The 27,128-nt window shown below is 37.1% G+C and overlaps 1 pseudogene; it reads left to right on the top strand.

Moving 5' to 3' along the window:
- Window positions 1-5,761: 5,761 nt before the first annotated feature.
- LOC124622967 overlaps window positions 5,762-27,128 on the top strand; it is a 40,676-nt pseudogene continuing 19,309 nt past the window's right edge.

Genomic DNA, 27,128 nt, shown 5'->3' with positions numbered 1-27,128 from the left:
CAATTCCGTGTGAGCTTTTACTTTTGCGTGAATTTGTTATTTTCCTCATTTCAGTAGGAGAAGTGGGTTGAATTTCAGTTTTACCAAATTGCATAGGTATTGCCTCTTCCACATACAGCCTTGCATTTTCTAATGAATGGCTAAATCCTATTTTCTCTAAAACACTTAAAAATTATTGTTACCATTGTTTTCTGCTTCTGACTTCTTGTTAACAAACTTTTCACTGAGTTTGATAGAAATACAGTCTTCCTGTGCTCTCAGTTGCCCTGTTTGCCTTTTAACAATATTCCAAATTGTTTTAATGTTGTTATCAGATGCCCTAATCCAAGACATAATGCATATTATTCTGGACTTTTCAATAACTTTTCTTAAAACAATGCAGTGGTTTTTGTAATGTTTCACTCTTTCTGGATCGGAAATACAGAAGCGTCTGATTCACTCTTTCTGGATCATTACTCCTCCTAGCTATAAGATACATTTCCCTTTCCTGTTTACAAGATATTTTTATACCTTTTGTAAGTCATGGCCTGTTAGATGGTTTCAATTAACTACATGGACTGAACAGATTTCCAATGGGCAGAGATAGCTACACACAAGAACTAAACATTATCAGACAAACTGCCACACAAAATGGTTACAAAATAAACATTGTTGATAAGGTAAACCATAAAATAAAAACACAACTGTCAAAGAACATTCACAACAGTATCAAAACTTAACATATCACTGATAACCACACAACAGAGAACACAAGAGGCACAGGAGATGAAGAAAACACTAAAACAAGGAAACATGGCACACCATGACATTTGGCAACAAAATAACACACACAAAAGGAACATCATGAAGGGACATGGTGTAAATGTGCCATATAAAACAAACAACACTCGGCAGAAAAAAACTGAAAATACCTACCACCACGAAAGAAAAATCAAACAAAGAGGTATATACCTAGTAATATGCAAATACTGTGATTCAGTGTACATTGGGCAGACATGCTGAAATTTCTGAATAAGATACTCTAATACATTGGACAGATATGCAGAAATTTGCGAATTAGATACTCAGAGCATTTATGACCACTGAAAAGTGACAGCACACTTTCCACATTCGCAGACCAGCATTATTCATTGAACTACCCAGAGCAGGTAGAGAAGTCCCACGTAAAAAAGTTTATGTAAAAAGGATCTTCAACCAAGAAACTTTGACTCTATTCCATGATAAGCTGAAGGAGACAGAATGGCACTTTGATAAAAATATTTCATGCATAGCAAATTTTGAAGCATTTCTAAGGGATTTTCTAAGTGTTTTGAATGAAATGTTTCCACAAAAAACTTACTTTAATAAAATGACAGAATTAAAATGGGTCACTAAAGGTATAAAAATCTCCAGTGCTAAGAAAAGGCAGTTACATAAGGAACTAAGACATAATAAAAGAAATTGATTTTATTGAATATGTTAAACGATACAAAAGTACATTTAAGAAAGTTGTCAAAGCAGCAAAGCAAATGACAAATAATAAATTAATCTTAAAACATGAGAATAAATCAGATGCAGTGTGGTCAGTTGTAAAACACAAATTAGGTTTCAAAGCCTCTAGACATGGAATTATTACTATTAAGCTTGAAGATGAGATCATTGTAAATCCGGCTCAAATTTCAGAATGGTTCAGTGAGTTCTTCATTAATGTAGTGAAACCAGAGGTTAATGTTGCAGATTATGAGAACAATGTATGTCCCTTTGGACTAAATCATAATTCTGAATGCCTCACAAAATTCAAATCAGTTTCAACAATAGATGTAGAAAAAATTATATTAAAACTAAAAAGCAAAATTTCCTCAGGTTGGGATGGAATACCAGCAAAAGTCCTTAAATTTGTGTGTAAAATAATAAACCAATCCTTTGAACAAGGAAGCTTCCCAGAGGTGCTGAAGTATGCAGAAGTAAAACCATTGCTTAAAAAAGGGTCAAGAGAGGATATGGGGAATTATCGTCCCATCTCCCTCCTTCAGTCCTATCAAAATTCTTTGAAAATGCTGCTGCTATGCAGGTTCGAAATTTTCTGGAGAAATATGATATTATTATGGAAAACCAATTTGGTTTCCAGCATGGCAAAAGTACTATTGATGCAATTAACAAGTTTATTGACAAGATTGGCACATCATTAGACAACCGTAATAAAGTTGCAGGAATCTTTTGTGATCTCACTCTCTGTAAATCATGCACTGCTCATCTATAAGCTTGACAAGTATGGGATCAAGGGTAATGTTCTAAATTAGCTTATTTCATAGTTATCAAATAGGAAACAAAGAGTGATTGTCTCATTAAATGCAGCAAATTACTATTGAAAATGGAAAACAGTAGCCCAAGGTGTCCCTCAAGATTCAATTCTAGTACTTATTTTGTTTTTGTTCAATGTTAATGATTTCCCAAACAATATAAATGGTCTATCGATTTTATTTGCAGATGACACATCTGTATTAATTGAAAACCAGGAGCCAGAAAACATCCTTCTCTACTTAATAAATACAATGAACAAACTAGAAACATGGTTCCAACTGAATGGATTAAGATTGAACATCCCCAAAACCCACATGGTCCAATTGAGAAAAAAACAGTCAAAGGCCCAATAAATTAAAATAACTCATAAAAATCAGGATATAGAAGAAGTGGGTTCTGTGAAGTTTTTAGGGTTAAACCTAGACAAAAATTTAAATTGGAATAAACATGTTGAATATCTGCTAAAAAATTATGTAGCTTTGCATTTGCTATGCAAATATTAGCTGGTGCAAGAGACATGAATACAAGGAAAATTGCATACCACAGCTACTTTCAATCAGTTGTTAGGACGTAGTATTTGCAAACAAACAGTAGAAAATGTGAGTAAATACTATCAAAATGCAAGACACTATCCATGAATATACAAACCACACGAAATAGTTCACCGTACCAAAGCTTCACAAAATCTTTGTCGATGTCCACAGGTCCAGATCAATTACATGAAATCACATTTGATATATAAAACAAACTTGTCACAGCTAAGAACTAGGAAAATACTACAACGGTAAGGACAGAACGAACATATTCAATGAATTTTACCAAAATATACAAATTAAAGATTGGATAATAAAATCAATGCAGACGGTTTTCTAACATCCCTAATGTATGCAGATGTCTGGTATCCTGATTTAGACCTGTGGCTTATTTTGGTGTGCAGCCACAGGACACACTCGGTGTAAAATAGAAGCTAAAGTGCACATATAATTTAAGTGGCAACATAATGTGATGCATCATATTCCATAACTTTACAATAACTTGTATGTATGTATTGCCAGGAAAATAATAAGAAATCCACTGAGGATGATACAACTGCTGTGACCCATTTTTGGGTGATAAAGTAAAACAATAATTTGTGTACTTACAAAAAGGTGGACTCATCCTTAATTCATTAACATTTTGCTTCAAGCACTGGAACTGAGTCCAAACTGAAATATGATGTAAATAGACAGTTGTATTATAGAAGATGAGAAGCAGAAACTCTCAGGAATACCTGTAATGCTGCCTTTAGAGCACGTAGTTCTCCAGTTGGACAACTCTGAAGTTGCTGGGCTTAAGACTGATGAACTACAAGAGGAAATTATCAACAAATGAATCCTTCAAAGGATGGTGTACTGGCAAGTATTCCACAGGGGATACTCAGGATCCACTATTTTTTGTGTATTAATAATCTTGTGTTGCCTATGGGTCATTCCATGTCAAATCAACAAATGAAACCATCATTTTCAACCTTACCATCTTGGATTAATTAAGTATGCCTATAGTACTCATAAATAGTGCCACAAATTAATTTTTTCACATTTTTCTGATTAAATGTTACTGAGTAATGGACTTCCAAAAATTGAAAAAATTATAAATTTTTGACTCACAGAACAATGTTGTTTTCTTTATAACTCATGTTCTAATTAAGCCAGAACAATAAAATTTACTTCATTGGAAAGCTCTTTTAAAGAGCTTTTATATGATATCAAACATCATTAGTGAAAAACACACACACACACACACACACACACACACACACACACACACACAAACACACAAGCAGACGTCTATATATGTGTGGATGGATATGTGTGTGTGTGTGTGTGTGTGTGTGTGTGTGTGTGTGTGTGTGTGTGTGCGAGTGTATACCTGTCCTTTTTTCCCCCTAATGTAAGTCTTTCCGCTTCCGGGATTGGAATGACTCCTTATCCTCTCCCTTAAAACCCAAATCCTTTCATCTTTACCTCTCCTTCCCTCTTTCCTGACGAAGCAACCGTTGGTTGCGAAAGCTTGAAATTTTGTGTGTGTGTTCGTGTGTTTTTTTATTGCGCCTACCTACCAGCGCATTCCCGTTTGGTAAGTCATGGAATCTTTGTTTTTAATATATTTTTCCCATGTGGAATGTTTCTTTCTATTTTATATATTGTTTACAGGTACTAGTAGATGGGAACAATGGCAGGAGGGTGTCCACAATGAGGAAATCAAAGAAAAACTGGGAATGAACTCTATAGATGTAGCAGTCAGGGCGAACAGGCTTAGATGGTGGGGTCATGTTACACGCATGGGAGAAGCAAGGTTACCCAAGAGACTCATGGGTTCAGCAGTGGAGGGTAGGAGGAGTTGAGGTAGACCAAGGAGAAGGTACCATGATTCGGTTAAGAAAGATTTTGAAGTAATAGACTTAACATCAGAAGAGGCACCAATGTTAGTCCTGAATAGGGGATCATGGATGTATTTTATAAGGAGGACTATGCTCCAGACTGAATGATGAAAGTCATAATCAGTCTTAAATGGTGGTGATGATGATGATGAAATTGTTTATTAAAACAACATTGTTGAATTTATCGAATTTTGAAAAACTGTATTTTTAAAATTCTCAAAAAATATATGTGAAAGTTACACATTACATCTACATATTCTGAAAGTTTCAACTTGGGATGAGCATGGGATCACTATCAAAAGCAATTTTATGTTTACCACTAATCACCAAAATCACAGTCAGATAGGTGAATTTCTATTCATTTGCTACACATGAAAATGTTGCAGTGTTAGATTTTGTTACATGGTCCACAAATTGTCCTTTTGAAATGAATAACTGCTTATTAAACTTTAGAGCTAACTATTTATTAATAGCTGTAAAACCACGGGAAAAAAAGAAAAAAAAGGACGCTATCTCTCATTTTAAAGATTATATATAAAATGATTCTTTGGTGTTACTATATTTTATCTCTGGTTAATATTGTCAACAATTTTCACCTATTGTTGAAAGTGACCCACACATTCTTTTGTTGTGAGGCAGCTGTAGTGAAATTATGTAATTAACACTGAAAAGTGTTTTGAATCTAGCTTAAAGGTACTTTTGTACAAACCTCAAAAGAGTCTGTTAAGTTTGTATGCATACAACCAGTTAACATAATGAAATATTTTTTTAGAGGAAGTGAAAGAATAGAGAAGTAATATTGTGTAGTATTGAGTATAGAAAGCTGGGGCATTCTACTTCAAAAACATTTTTTTAAAATTAGTTTGTTCATTTGAGAATTACAAAATGCCTAAAATTTCAGCTTTGTGCTGTAATCCATTTAATGAAAAGTGCCACAATAACCACAAGAAAAACTTACGGCCTGTTTCACAGTGGATGATAGCAAGAAAACCTTTCTTCACTTTAAATCAAAAAGTGTGTGACAACTGCCATAAAAAAATTGCACGAGTCTAAATTTGTGATATGTCTAGCACAGAAAATGATGATGATCTGCTGTATTCTGTGGTGAAACAAGAAAGTGAAAAGGTTTTATGTGATAGTGATGTACAAGACACTGCAGCAAGTGAGGCCTTAGAAAGGTTGAATGCTTCTTTGCAGTCCGTTGGTGAATCACCAATTAAGAAGAAACGACTGTGTGAAGCAAAATATCCTAAGGATAAACTAATTAAATTCACTTCAACAATTCAAACAAAGGTATTATTGCTTCCTTCTGAAAAAGAAGAAGAGGTACAAGATCATGCAGAATCTGAGATGATCAGTCACCTAAAAGATAAATTTCGTACATGTACATTTCGAAGTAAACAAATGGAAACTCTTACAATTTTACCTAAAAGCTGGAGAGTTAAGAAGCTTCAAGATGAATTTAACATAACAAATAACATGGCTTGAAGAGTAAAAGATTTGGTGAAGGCCAAGGGAATTTTGTCTTCACCAAACCCAAAACCTGGCAAGACTCTTGATCAAACAACTGCTGATTTTGTTAGAAACTTTTGTAGTTCTGATGAGATAAGCAGGGCAATGCCTGGGGAAAAAAGATTTTGTGCTTGTGAGAGATAACGGAGAAAAACTGCAAGTACAAAAACGGCTAGTTTTAAGTAATTTGAAAAAAATTTACACGAACTTTAAAGACAACCATCCAGAGCTCCACATTGGATTTTCGAAGTTTGCAGACCTACATCCCAAAAATTGTGTTTTAGCTGGAAGTAGTGGTACACATAGTGTCTGTGTGTGTACTACCCATCAAAACTTCAAACTCATTCTGACTGGATGTAACATTCCTCAGCTGACAAAGGATGAAGATAATCCAATAAAAACTTACAAAGACTGCATTGCAAGTGTTGTATGTAATCCGTCTTTACCTGCTTGTCATTTTGGTGAATGTAAATTCTGCACTGGCCCAGAAACATTTAAGACATATTTACAAGATTTGTTGAATACTAATGATATTGATAATATAACTTATTAGCAATGGGTTTCTGTTGATCTCACATCTCTAGAAACTATCATAAAATCATCTGACAACTTTATTTATTTTTTTTTTTTGATAAATTAAAATCGCTTACATGACATTCATTTGTTGCTAGTCAACAATCAACCTTCCAAAAGAAACTGAGAAATGAACTTAAAGAAGGTGAGGTCTTAGCGATCTGTGAAATTTCTGAGAATTACTGCTTTGTCATCCAGGACAAAGTTCAAGGCTATCACTGGACAAACATGCAAGCGACGATTCATCCCATTGTTGCTAATTACAAGGATGGGAACAAACTCGAGCACACAAGTCTTGTAATCATATCAGAATGCATAACACATGACACTGGTGCTGCGCATTTGTTCCAATTGTACTTGATGGACTTCCTGACTGTTAAATTTGGTAGAAAACCAAGAAAAATATATTATTTCTCTGGTGGAGCAGCAGCTCATTATAAAAATAGGAAGAACTTTATCAACCTGTGCCATCATGTTGAAGATTTCCAAACTGAAGCTGAATGGCATTTTTCAGCCACCTCGCATGGGAAGGGAGCTAGTGATGGTGGAACAGTTCAACGACTTGCAGCTCGAGCAAGTCTGCAACGGCCATACAGTGATCAAAATGACAGCAAAACAACTTTATATGTTTGCCAAGGATTACATAGAAGGAATGAACTTCAAGTATGCTGCTAAAGAAGATTACAAAAATGAAGAAATGAAACTTATGGAGAGATTTGAGAAATGCTGCAAAATTGTAAGGATACAAAAACTTCACACTTTTATTCCTTTTAGCAAGGACAAAATAATAACAAAAATGTATTAAAACTCTGATGATGGTAAAATTGAACTGGTGACAGTTTCTGACAGTGATACAATACCGTTCAAAGACATAAAAAGATATGTTGCTTGTGATTATAATGGACACTGGTGGTTAACCTGTGTACTTGAAAAAAATCAGGAGGAGGATGAAATCACAGTTAGTTTCTTACATGCACATGGACCGTCACCATCTTTTACATTTCCGAGTCGTCCAGACATTCTTTCCATAAGCAGTAGGGAAGTAGTGGCAATCGTGAACCCTCAAACTGCTACAGGCCAACATATAAGTTATCCAGTGCACAAATGTTGATGTGCAACAGACTGATTAGTTCGAAGTATGAAGAAGTGCACTAATAGGGGGCCTATTTGTAAATAATAGTAATTACTAACTGAATTTAGGTCTGATCTCAGGTATACATCTTTCTGTGTTTATTTATTTATTTTAAGTTTTCATTTTGTATTTATTAATTACAGAAGCATAAAACATATATTCTTTTGTCAATTATAAGTTATTTTCAATTTCCACATTTTACAACAACATACAACTGGTGAGAAGTAGACCTAATATCTAAAATTAATTAGTTTTTACGAATTTTTAAAGCACCACCCTCAACGTAAAATTGCTTTTGATAGTGATCACATGCTCATCCCAAGTTGAAACTTTCAGAATATGTAGATGTAAAGTGTATCTTTCACATATATTTTTTTGAGAATTTTAAAAATACAGTTTTTCAAAATTTGGTAAATTCAACAATGTTGTTTTTTTAACAATTTGTGTATAAATATTAAACTAATGATGTTTGGTATCATATAAAAGCTCTTTAAAAGAGCTTTCCAATGAAGTAAATTTTATTGTTCTAGCTTAATTAGAACACGAGTTGTAAAGAAAACAACATTGTTCCGAGAGTCAAAAATTTGTCGTCTTTTCAATTTTTGAAGGTTCATTACTCAGTAACTTTTCGTCAGAAAAATGTGAAAAAATTAATTTGTGTCATGATTTATGAGTAACATACGCATACTTAATTTCAAAAAAATCTGGGAGAGTCAGGTTGTAGCACTTGTTGATTTGACATGGAATTACCCCTATATATTTATTATACAGGGTGATTCAAAAAGAATACCACAACTTTAAAAATGTGTATTTAATGAAAGAAACATAATATAACCTTCTGTTATACATCATTACAAAGAGTATTTAAAAAGGTTTTTTTCCACTCAAAAACAAGTTCAGAGATGTTCAATATGGCCCCCTCCAGACACTCGAGCAATATCAACCCGATACTCCAACTTGTTCCACACTCTCTGTAGCATATCAGGCGTAACAGTTTGGATAGCTGCTGTTATTTCTCGTTTCAAATCATCAATGGTGGCTGGGAGAGGTGGCCGAAACACCATATCCTTAACATACCCCCATAAGAAAAAATCGCAAGGGGTAAGATCAGGGCTTCTTGGAGGCCAGTGATGAAGTGCTCTGTCACGGGCTGCCTGGCGGCCGATCCATCGCCTCGGGTAGTTGACGTTCAGGTAGTTACGGGCAGATAAGTGCCAATGTGGTGGCGCTCCATCCTGCTGAAATATGAATTGTTGTGCTTCTTGTTCGAGCTGAGGGAACAGCCAATTCTCTAACATCTCCAGATACTGTAGTCCAGTTACAGTAGCACCTTCGAAGAAAAAGGGACCAAAAACTTTATTGGCTGAAATGGCGAATAAATGTACAACTAAATGAAACTTTATAGCTCCCTTAATTCGCCGACAGATAGTGCTTAGCTCTGCCTTTTGTCGTTGCAGAGTTTTAAATTCCTAAAGTTGTGGTATTCTTTTTGAATCACCCTGTATATGGTATTGAAATAGTGGTAAGAAAATGTAATGAATAGGAAGTATAGGCTGTTGGGACAGAAGAACTAAGGACGCTGAATCCCTTTCTTCAAATCCAGATTTCACACAATTATGCCCAAAGTGATACAATATAGTGGTAAATATTGACATATTTTGTCAAAATATGTATAACTCTGTTGAAAATAAAGAACAATAGCAGTCTTAATTTTGTGAGATGTGGTCAGAGGTAAAAATGTAAAATGAGTGTTACGTTGTATAATTCTCTTGACAATGAAGAAAGTGGCCAGCCATAACTTTGTGAGTTTCCTTGAGAATTACACTGAGTTCTGCCTTGGAGCACCCTTTTAGCTTATAGGTTCTTTACGGGTTTGAGTCTCGCAACTGCCCGCGTGAAAGTTGCTCTTCAGTTCCATCGATTGACGTAAGCCCTTGTCAATCAAACATGTGATTCTTACTCCTTCTCAGGACAAGACAATATTATTTCTTTATGGCTCTCCATCCTATCTTATGGCATTGTTTTGCACAAAAAAGAGTATAGCATTAAAGATAAATCATGATAAATAATTTTCTGATCAATGTGTGTGTGTGTGTGTGTGTGTGTGTGTGTGTGTGTGTGTGTGTGTGTGTGTGTGTGTGTGTGTGTGTTTTGCTGTTGCTGCTGTAAGCAAAGAAGGGAAAGCAGAAAGGTGGAAGGAGTATATAGAGGGTCTATACAAGGGCGATGTACTTGAGGACAATATTATGGAAATGGAAGAGGATGTAGATGAAGATGAAATAGGAGATATGATACTGCGTGAAGAGTTTGACAGAGCACTGAAAGAACTGAGTCGAAACAAGGCCCCGGGAGTAGATAACATTCCATTAGAACTACTGACGGCCTTGGGAGAGCCAGTCCTGACAAAACTCTACCATCTGGTGAGCAAGATATATGAGAAAGGAGAAATACCCTCAGACTTCAAGAAGAATATAATAATTCCAATCCCAAAGAAAGCAGGTGTTGACAGATGTGAAAATTACCGAACTATCAGTTTAATAAGTCATGGCTGCAAAATACTAACGTGAATTCTGTACAGACAAATGGAAAAACTAGTAGAAGCCGACCTCGGGGAAGATCAGTTTGGATTCCGTAGAAATATTGAAACACATGAGGCAATACTGACCCTACGACTTATCTTAGAAGCTAGATTAAGGAAAGGCAAACCTACGTTTCTAGCATTTGTAGACTTAGAGAAAGTTTTTGACAATGTTGACTGGAATGCTCTCTTTCAAATTCTGAAGGTGGCAGGGGTAAAATACAGGGAGCGATAGGCTATTTACAATTTGTATAGAAACCAAATGGCAGTTATAAGAGTCGAGGGGCATGAAAGGGAAGCAGTGGTTGGGAAGGGAGTGAGACAGGGTTGTAGCCTATCCCCGATGTTATTCAATCTGTATATTGAGCAAGCAATGAAGGAAACAAAAGAAAAATTCGGAGTAGGTATTAAGATCCATGGAGAAGAAACAAAAACTTTGAGATTCGCCGATGACATTGTAATTCTGTCAGAGACAGCAAAGGACTTGGAAGAGCAGTTGAATGGAATGGACAGTGTCTTGAAAGGAGGATATAAGATGAACATCAACAAAAGCAAAACGAGGATAATGGAATGTAGTCCAATTAAGTCGGGTGATGCTGAGGGTATTAGATTAGGAAATGAGACACTTAAACTAGTAAAGGAGTTTTGCTATTTGGGGAGCAAAATAACTGATGATGGTAGAAGTAGAGAGGATATAAAATGTAGACTGGCAATGGCAAGGAAAGCGTTTCTGAAGAAGAGAAATTTGTTAACATCGAGTATAGATTTAAGTGTGAGGGAGTCGTTTCTGAAAGTATTTGTGTGGAGTGTAGCCATGTATGGAAGTGAAACATGGACAATAAATAGTTTAGACACAGAAGAGAATAGAAGCTTTTGAAATGTGGTGCTACAGAAGAATGCTGAAGATTAAATGGGTAGATCACATAACTAATGAGGAGGTATTGAATAGGATTGGGGAGAAGAGGAGTTTGTGGCACAACTTGACTAGAAGAAGGGATCAATTGGTAGGACATGTTCTGAGGCATCAAGGGATCACCAATTTAGTATTGGAGGGCAGCGTGGAGGGTAAAAATTGTAGAGGGAGACCAAGAGATGAATACACCAAGCAGATTCAGAAGGATGTGGGTTGCAGTAGGTACTGGGAGATGAAGAAGCTTGCACAGAATAGAGTAGCATGCAGAGCTGCATCAAACCAGTCTCAGGACTGAAGACCACAACAAAAACAATGATGGTGAGAAGCTGTGTGAGGTTTTTCCTGACAAATCATCTCACTGCCCTTGCATTAGGCAATGTGCATATGCAGCGTCACAGTTACAGTGGTGTGAATTACAGTACAGTACAGTACTAAGCATATGTATTTTGGGGTGAAAGCCCCATAGCTATAGTAGTATTAAGTATTTGTATGTTGTTAATTTTATCACTTTAATACACATGTATCTTAAAATACGTACTGTTCCAAGTCATGTTTCATGGCCACTATTATAGAGACTGGGGACATTATTTCATTTTTGGAATAATGTCAAGAATAAAACAGAGCTCCTAAAATGTGAATACGTATTAGCAGCTACATGTGACAGTGGATAAAGAATATGATTCATCAGTATTGCCAGGTAACTTCTATGTGAAGTGCTAATTGGCAGTGGGAGCAACCATGGGTATCAAATCATCATCCTCTGATGAAAATAGGGGGCTATTCAAAATCAAGAAACAGATTTCAGACATTTATATCTTCCAAATTACAAATGGTAGCACTATAATTCCAATGTTTCAGGACATACAACAGTTTAAATTTTGAATTCTAGTACTAGAATTACTTCAAAACTCTTTATTTCCTCAACATGAAGGTGATCCAAATGACTTAATCTTCGTGCGAGATGGTACCCTGGGTCATTTCTCTAACTATGTCCAATGTTACCTGAATGGCACCATTTCCAGGCATTGGACTGGAAGAGGAGGAGCAGAAGATGAACTTCATCACCAGTGACCTCCCAGGTCTCCAGATCTGACTTCTTGTGACTTATATGCCTGAGGTTAAGTAAAAGACCACATTTTTATCCCCCATACATCTGACACTGTTGAAAGTCTGTAACAGCGCATTGTTGAAGCTGTGAATTTGATAACAAGAGACCAGCTGCTTTGTGTGTCGCAGGCAGTGGGCCACTGTTTTGATATTTATCGAGTAGCACATGGTGCTCACATTGAATACATAAAAATTTGAAATTATCTCTTTCCACAAACGTTGGATTCATGTTTCTATCTTTAGTAATTTGGAGGTGATATATGTTTGAAATCTCTTCCTTCTTTTTGAATAGCCCTGTAAAATTGGTATTTTATTCATTACAAACATCAAAATAAATCACACAAGAGTTTTGATGCAACAGCCATTTTTTTCAACAGAAACAGAAGAACTAGAATAACACCAAAGACTTCGTACATAATCAGTTTACATGTTGAAATATTGTTAAGATATAATACCATTAATCTCACAAGTACTTTCATATTCCCTCCACATGCTTTATATTATGTCAGTGATTTTTTCCATCACTTGTAACTTAGCATATAGTAACTATTTTGTAAGAATGCTATCTGATTGTCAGTTTTTACCTCGCCCATTCATACCTAATCCTTTTATAAATCTGATGGCCATTGACTTTTTGTTTGTTGCTCTCTTCAGTCTGATGACGGCTTTGTTGCAGCTTGCCACTCTAGCGAAACCTTCAGAAGCCTCTTGATCTTCACTAATGACTATAACCTACATGCATTTGAATTGCTTGCTGTAGTCCAGCCTTACTGTGCATCTACAATTATTATCCACAAGGCCTCCCTAAATTGTAAAACTGATGAGTCTACAACTGCACACACACTCTGCAAGTCCCTGTACAGTGCACAGCAGAAGGTACCATGTTCTACTACAAGTCATTTCCTTTCCTGTTCCACTTGCAAATAGAGTGACAGAAAAACAGCTATCTATAAGCCTCTGTAAAAGCCCCATTTTCTTGCATCTTATCTTTGTGGTCCTCATGCAAAATGTACATTTATGGCTATAGAACTGATCTGGAGTCACCTCATATGCTGGGTCTCTAAATTTCCACACACTGCTTTGTGAAAAGAACATCAACTTCCTTCCAGAGATTATCATTTTAGTTTAAGAAGCATCTCTGTGTGCTGATCAAACTTACTGGTAGCAAATCTAGCAGCATGCTTCAGAATTGCTTTAATGTCTTCCTTTATTCTGACCTGATGGGGATACCAAACAATTTAATAGTACAAAAGAATGGGTGACACTAGCATCCTATATGCTGTCTCCTTTATAGGTGAGCTACACTTTCCCGAAATTTTTCCAATAAAACAAAGTTGAGCATTTGCCTTCACTACTATCAACCTGGTATGCTCTTTCCATTTCGTATCACTTTGCAACATTATGCCTAGATATTTTTTATTGATGTGATTATGTCAAGCAACATACTACTAATGCTGTATTTGAGTGTTACAGTATTGCTTTTCCTAGTTACCTTACCCTACATTTTTCTGAATTTATACCAAGCTGCAATTCATCACATCAGCTAGAAATTGTTTACAGGTCACATTGACTCCTCCTACAGTCACTCAACGACAACCCTACCCAGAGACCAAAACATCATCAGCTAATGGCAATAAATTGCTGTGAAGCCTGTCTGTCGGATCATTTATGTGAATATAGACTAACAGTGGTCCTATCACACTTTCCTGTGGCACTCCCGGTAACACCCTTGTCTCTGATAAACACCCACTGTCAATGACAACACTCTGGCATCTATTATCTAAGCAGTCTTCAAGCCACTTACATGTCCCTTGTTGACAGTGTACAGTGGACACTTTCTGGAAAGCTAGGAATATGGAAACTGCCTGTTGTCCTCCACCAATGGTTTGTAGGATATCATGTGAAAAAAAAAAAAAAAAGGCAAGCTGAGTTTGGCCTGAGTGATGCTTTCTAAATTTGTACTGATTTGTGGTTACAACCTTTTCTATTTTAAAGAAATTTATTATATTCATGCTCAAAATGTGTTCAAAACATATGCAGCAAATAAATGTTAAGGATATTAGTCTTTAATTATAACATACTGACAAATTTTACCACCACTATCACAATATAAAAATTGTATTTTTTTAAAAGAATTCAGTAAAACATAGTGGGAATATTCACATGACAAGGGAACTATCAGAACTTATTAGTGGTGTGTTTTTCTTTCATTCAACCACACTATTGTAACTGAACTTGTAATTCTTTATGTACTGTTCTGCTTCATGACACAACACACACCGTTAAAAAATTAAATTATCAATACAATCAAACACATGAACAAAATTGTAGCACTGAAATAATAGTGAACAATAAAATTAAGTCTTTTTCTTCTACAGAAAAGAGTTATTACAAGCAATATTCATTGTAAATTTCATCAACTGGAACTAATTATCTTGTGGGGGGAAGGGGGTGGGAGGGGGTGGGGGGGGGGGAGGGGGACACACAAAGAATTTGCCTCATAATTGTTGCTGTCCTAAATATATTTGTATTTTTGTTTAATGAGGTAGGTCAAAAGCAGTTACTAATAAGAGAAGCATGTCTCTGTATAATTTTGAGTTTTTCCTGGTACAATGTATGACTGGGAGTAAATATTCAGTGTAAAACTACAGACTGCAAACTACTGTTAGTATGGAAACTGTTCAGCTTAACAGGTTACAGGTCCAGTTGCAGTGAACTGTTCTTGGCAAATCTTCTAAACTGTAAGTGTTAAAAAGAAAAATTTTAAGCATGCTAGAAAATACAGTTGCAAGTTGAGGTTAAAGTCCCATAAAATGAGTTTAGAGCACTTTCAGTTGAATTCTGAGGTTAGAAACATTAACAGCTGAGTGATTGGTTAAAAGATTTGCATTCATACACTTAGATCAAGGTCTGCAGAAATGGGTATGTTGGTTTATAATGTACATAAATCATTAGTCCAAAAATTTGACTGGTGAAGCTGGAAAAGGAAGATATTCAGTTACCAAGAAGGTGTTTTGAATGTCATTTACAAGACATTACTGAAGCTCCAGCCACTCAAAGAAGGTGCTGCAGAAATACAAGCCAAAAAGCACAAGGAACCATTTGATTTGTTTGCTAAGGCAAACATTTATTCAGTGTGTATGACAACAAGTTCTGTTAATTATGTAGTGTGTCAGTGGTAATGAAAAAGGAAACAGCTAGTGATACATGAGATGCCTTAAAGCAGCAATTTGAAGCCACATTCAAGGATCAGTTGTTTAAAATTTGTAGAGTCATTTTCTCTGTTAGTTGTAGATTCATTGGTGCTTCAGATGTATTCTACACCAATCCCTTCTTTTGGTCAAACTGTGCCACAAATTTCTTTTTCCTCCATATCGATTCAATTCCTCATTAGTTACTTGATCACCTAGTGTCCAGCATTCTTCTGTAACAACTCATTTCAAAAGCTTCTGCTCTTTTGTTGTCAGAAATGTTTATCATTTGTATTTTACTTCCACACAAGGCTATACTCCAGATAAATATCTTCAGAATATGCTTCATAACACTTAAATTTATTTTTGATATTAACAAATTTCTCTTTCTCAGAAATGCATTTCTTCATATTGCCAATTTGCATTTTGCTTCTTCCGTACTTATGCAATTGTGAATTATTTTGCTGCCGAAATAGCAAGACACACCAACTACTTTTGATGCCTATTTCCTAATCTAATTTCTTCAGTACTACTTGATTTAATTAGACTGCATGCCATTACCCTTATTTTACTTCTGTTGATACTAATGTTATAACCTCTTTCCAAATCACTGTCTATTCCATTCAACTGATCTTCTAATTCCTTTGCTGTCTTTCAGAATTACAGTGTTGTTAGCAGGCCTAAAAAAGTTTTTATTTCTTCTCTTTAAAGTTCCTTTGTTTCCTGTACAACTTGCTTGATGTACATATTGAAAAACATTGGGGAGAGGCTAACACTTTCTCACTACCATTTCAGCTACTACTTTCCCTTCATGCCCTTTACCTTTCATAACTACAGTCTGATGTCTATATTAGTTGTAGATAACCAAATGCTCCCTGTAGTTTATCTCTGCTGCCTTATAACACAGTATGATTCCTGTATTTGTTTTCCAGTCAAAAGCTTTCTCTAAATATACAAATGTATTAACCTAAGATAAGTGACAGGTCTTTACTACCTCGTATGTTCCTGCATTTCCCTGGAACCCAAACTGATGTCGCCTGAGGATAATTTCCATCAGTTTTCCATGATTCTGTAAATAATTTATGTACTTTGGAATTTGAATAATTGCATTCTTCTTGAAGTCCGGCAGTAATTTGTCTATCTCATATATCTTGGCATACCAGGTAGAATAGTTTTGTCATGACTGGTTCCCTCAAAGGACCTCAGTAATTCTGAGGGGCCTTGTTTCAACTTAACATTTCAGTGTTTTGTCAGATTCACTCACAGTATTGTATCTCCCATCTCATCTTCATCTATTTGTGCTTCTCTTTTTATAAGTTCTTCTGTTATCAAGTTTCTTTCCCTTGGTGTACATGTTCATTTCACCTTTTGATAGTCCATTCTTTGTTTAGTATGTTCTTGTCACCTGAGTTCTTAATTTGTTAACAGTGTTTCTCTTTTCTATGAAGATCTCATTACTTTTCCTACAGGCAGTATCTATGCTTCCCATAATCATGCATGCTTCTAAAATGTTGCATTTCTCATCTAGCCATTGGTGTTATGGCAATTTGCACTCCCTGTCAATCTCATTTTTAGATATCTGTATTTCCTTTTGCCTGCTTCATTTGTTGCATTTCTGCATTTTCTCCTTGTGTTAATTATCTTCAGTAACTAATACATTATCAAGGATTTCTATTGAACTTTGTCTTTTTGCTTATTTGATTCTCTGGTAGTCTCACTAATTCATCTTTAAAAGCTACCCATTTGTCTTGTCTTTCTTTCCCATGTTTTAGTCAACCCTTGCGTACTTGTGCTACCTTTGAAAGTCTCAGCAACTGTTCCCCAGCTTGATTGATATTACTGTAAGCTTCAATACTTTGTTCATTGGTATCCTCAGCATTAATGCCTTCTGTAATTGTCATTTTAATATATCAAAAGGTGGAAAATCTTGGATGGAAAAATGACAGAAGTATGAAAAATACAGATTGCTGTTCACCATACAGTGGAGATGTTGAGCTGCAGATAGGCAGAACAAAAAGGTTGCCAAACATTTAAGCTTTGAGCCAAAAATGCCATCATTAATGTGCTGTGTTGGGAGCAGGGAAGGGGGTAGGAGGGTGGAGGCTGACGTCAGGAGGGTTACAGGAACACAGGATATACTGCAGAGAGAGTTCTCATCTGCGCAGTTCAGAAAAACTGATGTTGGTAGGAAGGATGTGAAGCAGTCATTAAAATGAAGAATGTTGTGTTGGGCAGTGGCTCTGCAACTGGGTGGCCCAGCTGCCTCTTGGCCACTGTTTGTTGGTGACCATTCACAGTCAGACACACAGATTGTTGTATGCTAGTCCCACGTAGAACATAGCACAGTGGTTTCAGCATAGCTTGTAGATAACGAGTTGTTTCACAGGTTGCTCTACCTGTGATGGGATAGGTGAGGCTTGTGACTGGTCTGGAGTAGGTTGTGGCGGGAGGCTGTATGGGACAGGTCTTGCATCTAGGTCTATAACAGTGATATGAGCCCTGAGGCAAGAAGTTGAGAGCTGCGGTTGTGTGTGGATGGATGATGATATTGTGGATTTGGATGAAGGTACAGACGTAGCTATCTCTGAGTGGAGGTCAATATGAAGGAAGATGCCTTCTGGGTTAAGGAGGACCAGATGAAGAGAGTGTGGTGGGAGGTGTTGAGGTTCTGGATGAATGTGGATAGGGCACAGAGTCCTCACAACTCGATGCAGATCACAATGATGTCATCAATGAATGTAAACCAGGTAAGGTTTTTGGTATTCTAGGTGGGAGAAAGGATTCCTCCACATGGCCCGTGAATATGTTGGCATAGGATGCTGCCATGCGGGTGCCAATTGCCATACCTTGTATTTGTTTGCTGTTGATGCCTTTAAAGGAGAAGTAATTGTGGGTGAGGATGTAGTTGGTCATTGTGACTAGGAAGTAGGTTGTAGATGTGAAATCCATTGGGCATTGGGAAACGTAGAGTTCAATAGTGGCAAGGCCAAGGACATTAGGAATATTAGTGTAAAGGGAGGTGGCATCAATAGTGACAAGTGGGATACCATGTGGTCCCACCAACACACACACAATCTATGTACTTCTCTCATTATCCACTGCCCCCTGCCTTCCCTCCCCCTTCCCTACTCTTTGGCTAACCTCCTGACTTCACCTAGCTGCTCTACCCTCTCTCTACCTTGTCCATGTATGCTCCCGTAAGTAGCACTTAACCATCTCCCACTCCTGCTCTGCTACCCCTCCTCCTCTTCAACCCACCCCCCCTCCTTACCACTACCACCCAGATTGCTTCTCCCATCATGCACTGCTGCTCACAGTCCGGCCTGAACAATCAGAGACTGTGATCATGTGTGTGTGATTTGTGATTGCATGTTGTGTTGTCTAATTCTGATTAAGGCCTTTTTGTTTGATAGTCTTTTTGTTCTGCTTATCTGCTACTCAACAACTGTTCTATATGGTGAGTAGCAATATGTCCATTTCATAATATTTTCATTTTAGTATACCTAACTATTAGTTTCAGCAGTGCAAGATGCACCTGCGTTTTTGCATCTTGAACTGTCAAAGGTAGATTAACTACGTACAATAAATTTTGTGACGTGGGCTGTATTAAGTTCATCAGATTTGCAACTATTCTGAAATAGAGTTCAGTATTTTTGAAAGCTGGTGACCCTCCTGGTATCCATCTTGTTTCTGTTGGTAAAGATAATGATTTTGATCCATCATGCCACATTTCTGTAAAATTCTCATCTTAAATGTAGACTGATTTATTTGAATACAATTGTCTAAGTTCTTGATTTATAAACCTAGGTAGTAATCAAGATCATGTATAGTGATGTGGAAGCAATTAGCCATCTGTTCAGTAAATTTACTCTCTCAATCAGCAGAGCTCATTGTAGCAGATTAGTATCAAATGTTCACTACCAATGGGTGGAAATGGTATTCTGCAAGTTGTCAGGATGGCATCCAGCTCCCTCCACCTGAGAATTGGTGGAGCAATGGGTAGATGAACACTATGGAGTCTATCAGATGCGTAAAGTGGCCATAGCAACACAGGTGGCATGCATATAAATTCTATATCATTTCAACAATTTAATTGCAGCTGCAGTTGTGCACTCTCATGTGTGACATTGATCCACAGCATCCAAGTTCCATGATGTGGTCAGGTTTTGATCTCACAGTGGAGAAGCATTGTTGTAGAGATGGCATTCGGCATGACCCAAGTGCATAGCAACCTTGCATAGTAGACATTCTGCAGCAGCATTGTGTCATGTGCTGATGTGGCTGACTTATTTTGTTTCACTGCTAGTGAGGCAGCCGTAGCTATCAAGCTGAGGCAAGTGACATCTGGCTATGTGGTCCCAGTGGCCTAGAGGCTGGGGGGGGGCTTCAATTTGGCCCCCAGCTCATCAGGCAGTGCCTGGATGTCAGCTGGGGTTAACAAAATGATTGTTGACTATTCAATGACCTGCAGATTTGAATAATGCTGTGGTGATGTGATTGGTTGGACAGCCAGTATTTATACATGCCAAAGTGCACCTGTTGTGGTGCTGTACCTGCTAAAGTCATGTACATTGCATACTGACCTGCTCTGTGGTGTTGAGCCCATTTGACTTCACTTGTGGCTTTGCTCAATAATAAGTCTATCATCAGTAGGAAATAGCAGTAATGGTATTATATTTTCATTGTGAGACATGTAAAGATCAATACAGATCTCCCAGCATTTTGATGCTTGCTTCGAACCATAGTTTTCAACAATTTTCTTACAGGTCCCTTTTTACTGTTATGGAATTCTGGCTGATGCATTAAAATTCCTTCTTAAAAAATACCAGTTAGAAATGCAGTCCTTACATGAAATTGTTATATCCCATTCATGTCTCAGATCTTGCTGCAGGAGTAAATATGTCAGTATAACCTATTGCATATCACAATACATACCGTTTTGACTTTACCAAACCATTTATCATTTGCATTTAATTTTATATTGAAAAGCCAGTTTGCACTCAACTTCCTTGTTTAAGATAATTACTGTACTTCTTCTCATGGTAATTGAGTGATTTTCATTTGCTTCCTTCCAGTTTTCAGAGTCTTCTGAGTGTATTGCTTGCTGCTTCATGAAGGAACATCGTCCTTGGCTGATTGTCTGAATCTTTACTCCAACATACTTCTAAGTTGCTACCAAACTGTACTTCACTGAGATGCAAGTGATTGCTAACATTGTCATTACATACATCTCTGTTGAAACAGTCTTATTGACCAATCTCTTCAACTTTAACTGGTTCATGTCAGATTCCTGAAACCACATAATCTTTCTCAATAGCTAATGTACAAACATCCCTTTTAACATGATTCAGTGGCTTTAATACTTGTTTGAAGCTACAAATCTCTGCATATGTAGACACACCATTTTTCAGGAAGCAACCATGGTACCCATAATCTAATTAACCAACCACATATTTTGTAGTAGATTAATCATCAAATTTCTTGTTTTCATTTTGGCATCCAAGTCTAATGCTTTGTTCCAAATATTACAAAATTGTTGAATTGGCCTTCATTCTTGAAAAGCATTTGAATTGGAGACTTGCCTTAATTTTCATGGGGCCAATTTGATTCAAGGTCCAGGCTGCAGCCAAAATTGCTTCATCCCGCAATGCTTTCAGTAGATGTTCAGCAGGGCAGAGCCAAGAATGTGCCATTTCACAGAGGGTTCAGTGTTCAAACTCGGCAACTTCATTTTACTGGGAAGTATGTTTGGCAGTAATTGAAAGTTTTTGTGTAATTGAGCCAGCAAAATGACTCGTATCGTTGTTACTAAACTCCTTACCACCATTTATATGTAATTCTCCTACTGTAAAATCAGATTATATCTTTATATTCTTTGAAACAGTGGTAATTTTTCTTTAATTTCATCTATGTGTGGGAAAAAGTATGAGGCAGTGAAACTGGAAAAATCACCTTTCCTCCATCAGTCCACAGATATCTGTGTAAACTAAATTTCTGGTTTTTGTGGATTTCTACCGTATCACTAAATACCAACCTATGATGATGTTTTCCGTAGTCATACCGTTGACAGAATCTGCTATCAGTTGATGTTTCTTTATTGTGATTGTCAAAAACTGCTGCACATAACTTTGGCTTTGATAGCTGATTTTATCTTTCCATGCTTCTTTTAGGCAGAACATAATATCAGAAATCATTCTGTTCATTTCTGTTTGCTGAACAGCCACACATCAATTTTACACATTCAAAATTTTTCAGCTTGTAGCACTCTTCATCCATCCTGGTGTTTCAGTTGGCTGCTAAGTAGTATATCTATCATATTGATTTGTTACATGTTGCAGCACTCATCACAGTCCACTTTAGTTGTACCATATTTATACAAGAAGTATAGCTTCTCATCATTAAAATCTTCCTTTTAGTTTTATACATATTTATATTATTTTCATTTCTTGAAGTTTCCATGCTTCTACATCTGTGCTCAGCAAACCACAGTGAAGAGCATAGCGGATGGTACTGTGCATTGCATCAGTTATTAAGGCCTCTTCCTGTTACAGTCACATTTGGAGTGTGGAAGAATCATCGCTTGAACATCTTGGTGCACACTGTAATCCTGTCTTTGTGGTCTCAGTGGAAGCAATATTTTGGGTCTTATAAAATATTTCTAGATTCATCAAAGTTGCTTTTTGAAATTTTCTGAGAAGCCTTTTATGGGATAGTGTGCATATGTCTTCAAGCACTTCCTAGTTAGTTTTCTCAGCATCTCTGTAACACTCTCCTGTGGGTCAAAGAAACCTGTGATCATTTGTGCTTCCCTTCTTTGCATGGGTCCAGTATCCACATTTAGTCCTATTTGATCTGGGTTACTCACACTTGAGCAATACTGTATGGTGAGTTGCACGAGAATTTTATAAGCAATCTTCTTTGTAGACTGATTGCATTTCCATTGTATTCCCCAACGAACTGGTTTGCCCCTTACTTTACATATTACTGAACCTATATAATAGTTCCAGTTCATAAACATATAGTTTGTTACACCTAGATGATTGTATGCATCCACTGATACCAACTGTGACATGGATATTATAGTCATAGTATCCTATGTCTTTTTTCTTTTTTTTAGATGTAGAATTTTACATTTATGTACCATACATTTAAAGCAAGTTTCCAATATTTGTACCACTTTGCAATGTTATCATTAATGTGACAGAATATTTGTGCAACTTTTTTCAGACAATAATTTATTATGAACTACAGCCATTGAAAAAATTCTGATGTTACTGTTAGTATTTTCTGCAAAGTCATAAATATATAATATGAACAGGAAGAATCCTTACACACTTCTCAACAGCACAACTGAAGTTACTAATGCATCTGTAGGTTACTTTCTAGATCTACATCTATACTCTCCAAACCACCATGAGGTGCATGGCAGAGGGTACATCCCATTGTACCAATTATTCCATTCATGCACGGAGCGCAGGTAGAATGGTTGTTTGAATGCCTCTGTGTGTGCACTAATTATTCTACTCTTATATTCACAATCCCTATGTGAACTATATATAGGGGTTTGTAGTATATTCATACAGTGTTGATTTAAAGCACTTTGTTAATAGACTTTTTCAGGGTATTTTATGTCTATCTTGAAGAGTCATTAGGTTCAGTTCCTTCAGTATCTCTGTGACACTCTCCCATGGATTAAACAAACCTGTGACCATTCATTCTGTCCTTATCTGTATACATTCTATATCCCATTAGGCCTATCTGGTACGGGCCCCATACGCTTGAGCATTATTCTAGAACCATTAGCACAACTGTTTTGTAAGCAGTCTCCTTTGTAGCTGGCGTGCACTTCACCAGAATTCTGCCAATAAACCAACCACCTGCTTTACCCCTGACTGAGCATATGTGTCATTCCGTTTCATACCCCTGCAATGTGTTACACCCAGGTTTTGTATGAGTTAGCAAATTCCAACAGTGACTCATTTATATTATAGTCTAAGGATACTATTATTTTTTTTTCAATTTATGAAGTGAATTTTATTTTTCTGTAGATCTGAAGCAAGTTGCCAGTCTTTTCACCACTTTGAAATCTTATCAAGGTCTGACTGACTATTTATGCAGCTTCTTTCAGATAAGTGTTTCATAACAGATAAGTGCATGATCTGCAATAATCCTGATTTTACTATTAGTATTGTCTGCAACATCATTAATGTACAACATGAACAGCAAGTGCCCCAACAAACTTCGCTGATGCACACTGAAAGTTACTTCTACATCTGATGATGAATCTTCATCCTAGATGATGCGCTGCTTCCTCCCTGCCAAAAATTCCTCAATCTAGTCACAAATTTCACTTGATACCCCATATGATTGTACTTTTGACAATAAGTGTAGATGTGGTACTGAGTCAAGTGTTTTCAGAAATCAAGATAAACAGCACCTACCTGATTGCTTTCATCCAAAGGTTTCAGTATGTTACAGCAGAAAAGTGTGAGTTGGGTTTCACTTGATCATTGTTTTCGAAATCCATGCTAGTTGGCACTGAAGAGGTCATTCTCTTCAAGGTACCTCATTATGTTTGATCTCAGAGTATGTTGTAAGATTCTACAACAAATCAATGTCAAGGATACTGAAAGGTTGTTTTGTGGATCACTTCTATTACACTCCTTGTAGGTGTGTGTGACCTGTGCTTTTTCTGAGGACTGGGCACAGTTTTTTGTTTGAGGGATCTGTGACAGATTATAGTTAGAAGAGATTCTAACTGAGCAGCAAATTCAGTATAGCGTGTACCGGAATTCCATTGGGCCTGGAGCTTTGTTCAATTTTAATGATTTCAGCTGTTTCTCAACACAACTGACACTAATACTTATTTCATTCATGTTTTCCATGGTACAAGGATTAAATTGCGGCAATTCTCCTGTGTTTTAATATGTGTGGGAACATTTGAAAATGAAGTTAAGTAATTCAGCTTTTCCATTGCTACCCTCAGTTTCAGTTCCTGTCTCATTTACTAGGGGCTGGACATTAACTTTGATGCCACTAACAGACTTAACATATGACCAGAATTGTTTTGCATTCTGTGAGAGGTCAGTTAACAATATTCTGCTACTGTAGCCATTGAAGGCATCAAACATTGCCTCTTGACAGCTGAACAAGTTTCATTTAATGTCTCTATATTTATAGCCCTACCATTTGTTTTACATCCATTATGCAGTAATCTCTGTTTAGAAGTTTCTTTTTAGTGACTGTGTGTCATGGCGGTTCCTTCCCATTATGAACTGTTCTACTAGGTACATATCTACACAGTGCATGGTCAGTTCCTCACTGAGATATGGCACTACTGATTTTTTTATCTAGTTTACTGAAGATGATTATCATCCTGCTTGTCTTTGTTGTCCTTTTACTTTGGTAATCATTGCTGCCACAATCATATCATGGTCACCGATACCAGTTTCAATGTGGACATCCTCAGAGAGGTCGGATCTGTTTGTTGTCATTAGATCAAATATATTCCCATCATGAGTGTGGTTCATAGCTACCTGTTCTAGATGGTTTTTAAGAAAGACATTTAGTAAGGTTTCACAGGATGTCTTATGACCACCACTAACAAAACTGTAATTTTCCCAATTCATTGTTGGATGATTAAAGTCTCCACCGATGATAACAGTAAGATAGGAGAACGTACATTCAAGTGAACTGAAGTTTTCTCTAAATTTTTGATTAAATCAGGAGAGGAGTCTGGTGGGCATTACAAGAATCCAATTTTCGTTTTATGCCCACCACTGATACTGAGTCTTGCCCAAACGATATCACATGCAGCTTCAATTTTACCTCAGTCGATTTGAGTTTCTTGTCTACTGTGACATATACACTACCTCAATTTCCCACTTGTCTATCCTTTTGATATACACTTAAAGTTTCCCCAAAATCCTCACTGCTATCAATTCCAGACTTCAACCGCATTTCTGTACCCAGTATTATGTGAGCTTCACCGCTTCTCATGAGCGCTTCAAACTCTGGCAGTTTGTTGTGAATGCTTCGGCAGTTTACCATTAGGATTTTAATAATCTCACCTGTGGGAGGCAGTTTTTTCGATCTTACACAGATACTTCTGGGTTTCCTACAGCTATCAGTATCTGGATTGGATGGAGAGTTGGCTAACTTAAAAAACCCTTGTGTGCACCCCACATACGGTCAGCTACCTGAATAGCAGCCTCTGATGTGTAGAGCACACCTGACTATTCAGGGGGGACCCTACAGTTCTCAACCCTATGGTGCAAGTCCAGGAAGTCACACCCCAGCTTGTCACAAAACTTTTGAAGTCTCTGGTTCACTCTTTCCACTTGACTCAGAACCAAAGGGCCACGATCAGTTCTGGAGACAATGCTGCAGATTGTGAGCTTTGTTGAAACTCCAAGCACAAGACTAGTCTTCCCGACATTCTCTGTCAGTCTCTGGAATGACAAAAGAATGACCTAGGAGCCCAGACAACAGGCACCATGTGTTCCAACATGTGCCACAATCTGCAGTTGGTTGCACCCTGTTCCCTCGGTGGCTACTGGAATAGCCTCTTCAACATGTTGAATAAGGCACCCAGGCATAGGTAGTGCATCTGATGTCCCTTGCTTCCATTTCCCTATGTGGCAATATCATTCACCATATGTTTGAACTGGCAATGATTAATAAACCCCTTCCCATTTGCATTTCCTTCTTTTGACACCAGACAAAACAGGTTTCTCCAAAGCAGGTGAAGTGAGTCCCATTGGGTCAGTTTCAATTTCAGTGAAAGACAGCACCTGAAACTTATTGGTTTGGGGGGACTGGTACAATACCGTGAGTATTCCCTGGTCCCCATCTATCCTGTACAGGACGTCTAGATCTACCATTGCTGCACCACTCACAGTCAAGTAGTTGAGCAATGACAGATCCTGTACTTCCTGCAGAGGAGACAGGATCCATGGGAGAGGATAGTACTTGAGGTACCTCTGGTACAGGTATCACAGTTACACAACTCTGGGGAGCTCTTCCAACACACCAATTTGCAGCAACTGCCAATCATTTGACAGCAGTCAGGGCTATTTCCAGCTGCTCGTGAATGTCAACCAACTCATCCCATTTCTCGAGAACAGCATTCACAATGGGACTACATTTTAGCCAGTGCAGTGTGTTATAAGGCAATGAACAAACAACTTTAAATTAAGTCTGATGATCATCTTTTAATCTGATCTAGCTAAAAAGTTGCTAATTCCCTGAAAATACACAAAACAATATATCTATTAATACAGCAAGAAAATCTGTTGTAAGGATAACAAGCTATGTCCTCTCTACCCTTAAATCCTCAACCCAGTCACAAATTCTGCATATTAGCACATACAGGTGTACTTTTGATAATAAGTGTATGAGTGGTAATGAGTCGGATTCATTTC

Source organism: Schistocerca americana, chromosome 7, assembly GCF_021461395.2.
Source record: "Schistocerca americana isolate TAMUIC-IGC-003095 chromosome 7, iqSchAmer2.1, whole genome shotgun sequence".
Lineage (NCBI taxonomy): Eukaryota > Metazoa > Arthropoda > Insecta > Orthoptera > Acrididae > Schistocerca > Schistocerca americana.
The sequence above is the reverse complement of the archived record's forward strand: the minus strand, read 5'-3'. Positions and strand labels throughout refer to the sequence as shown.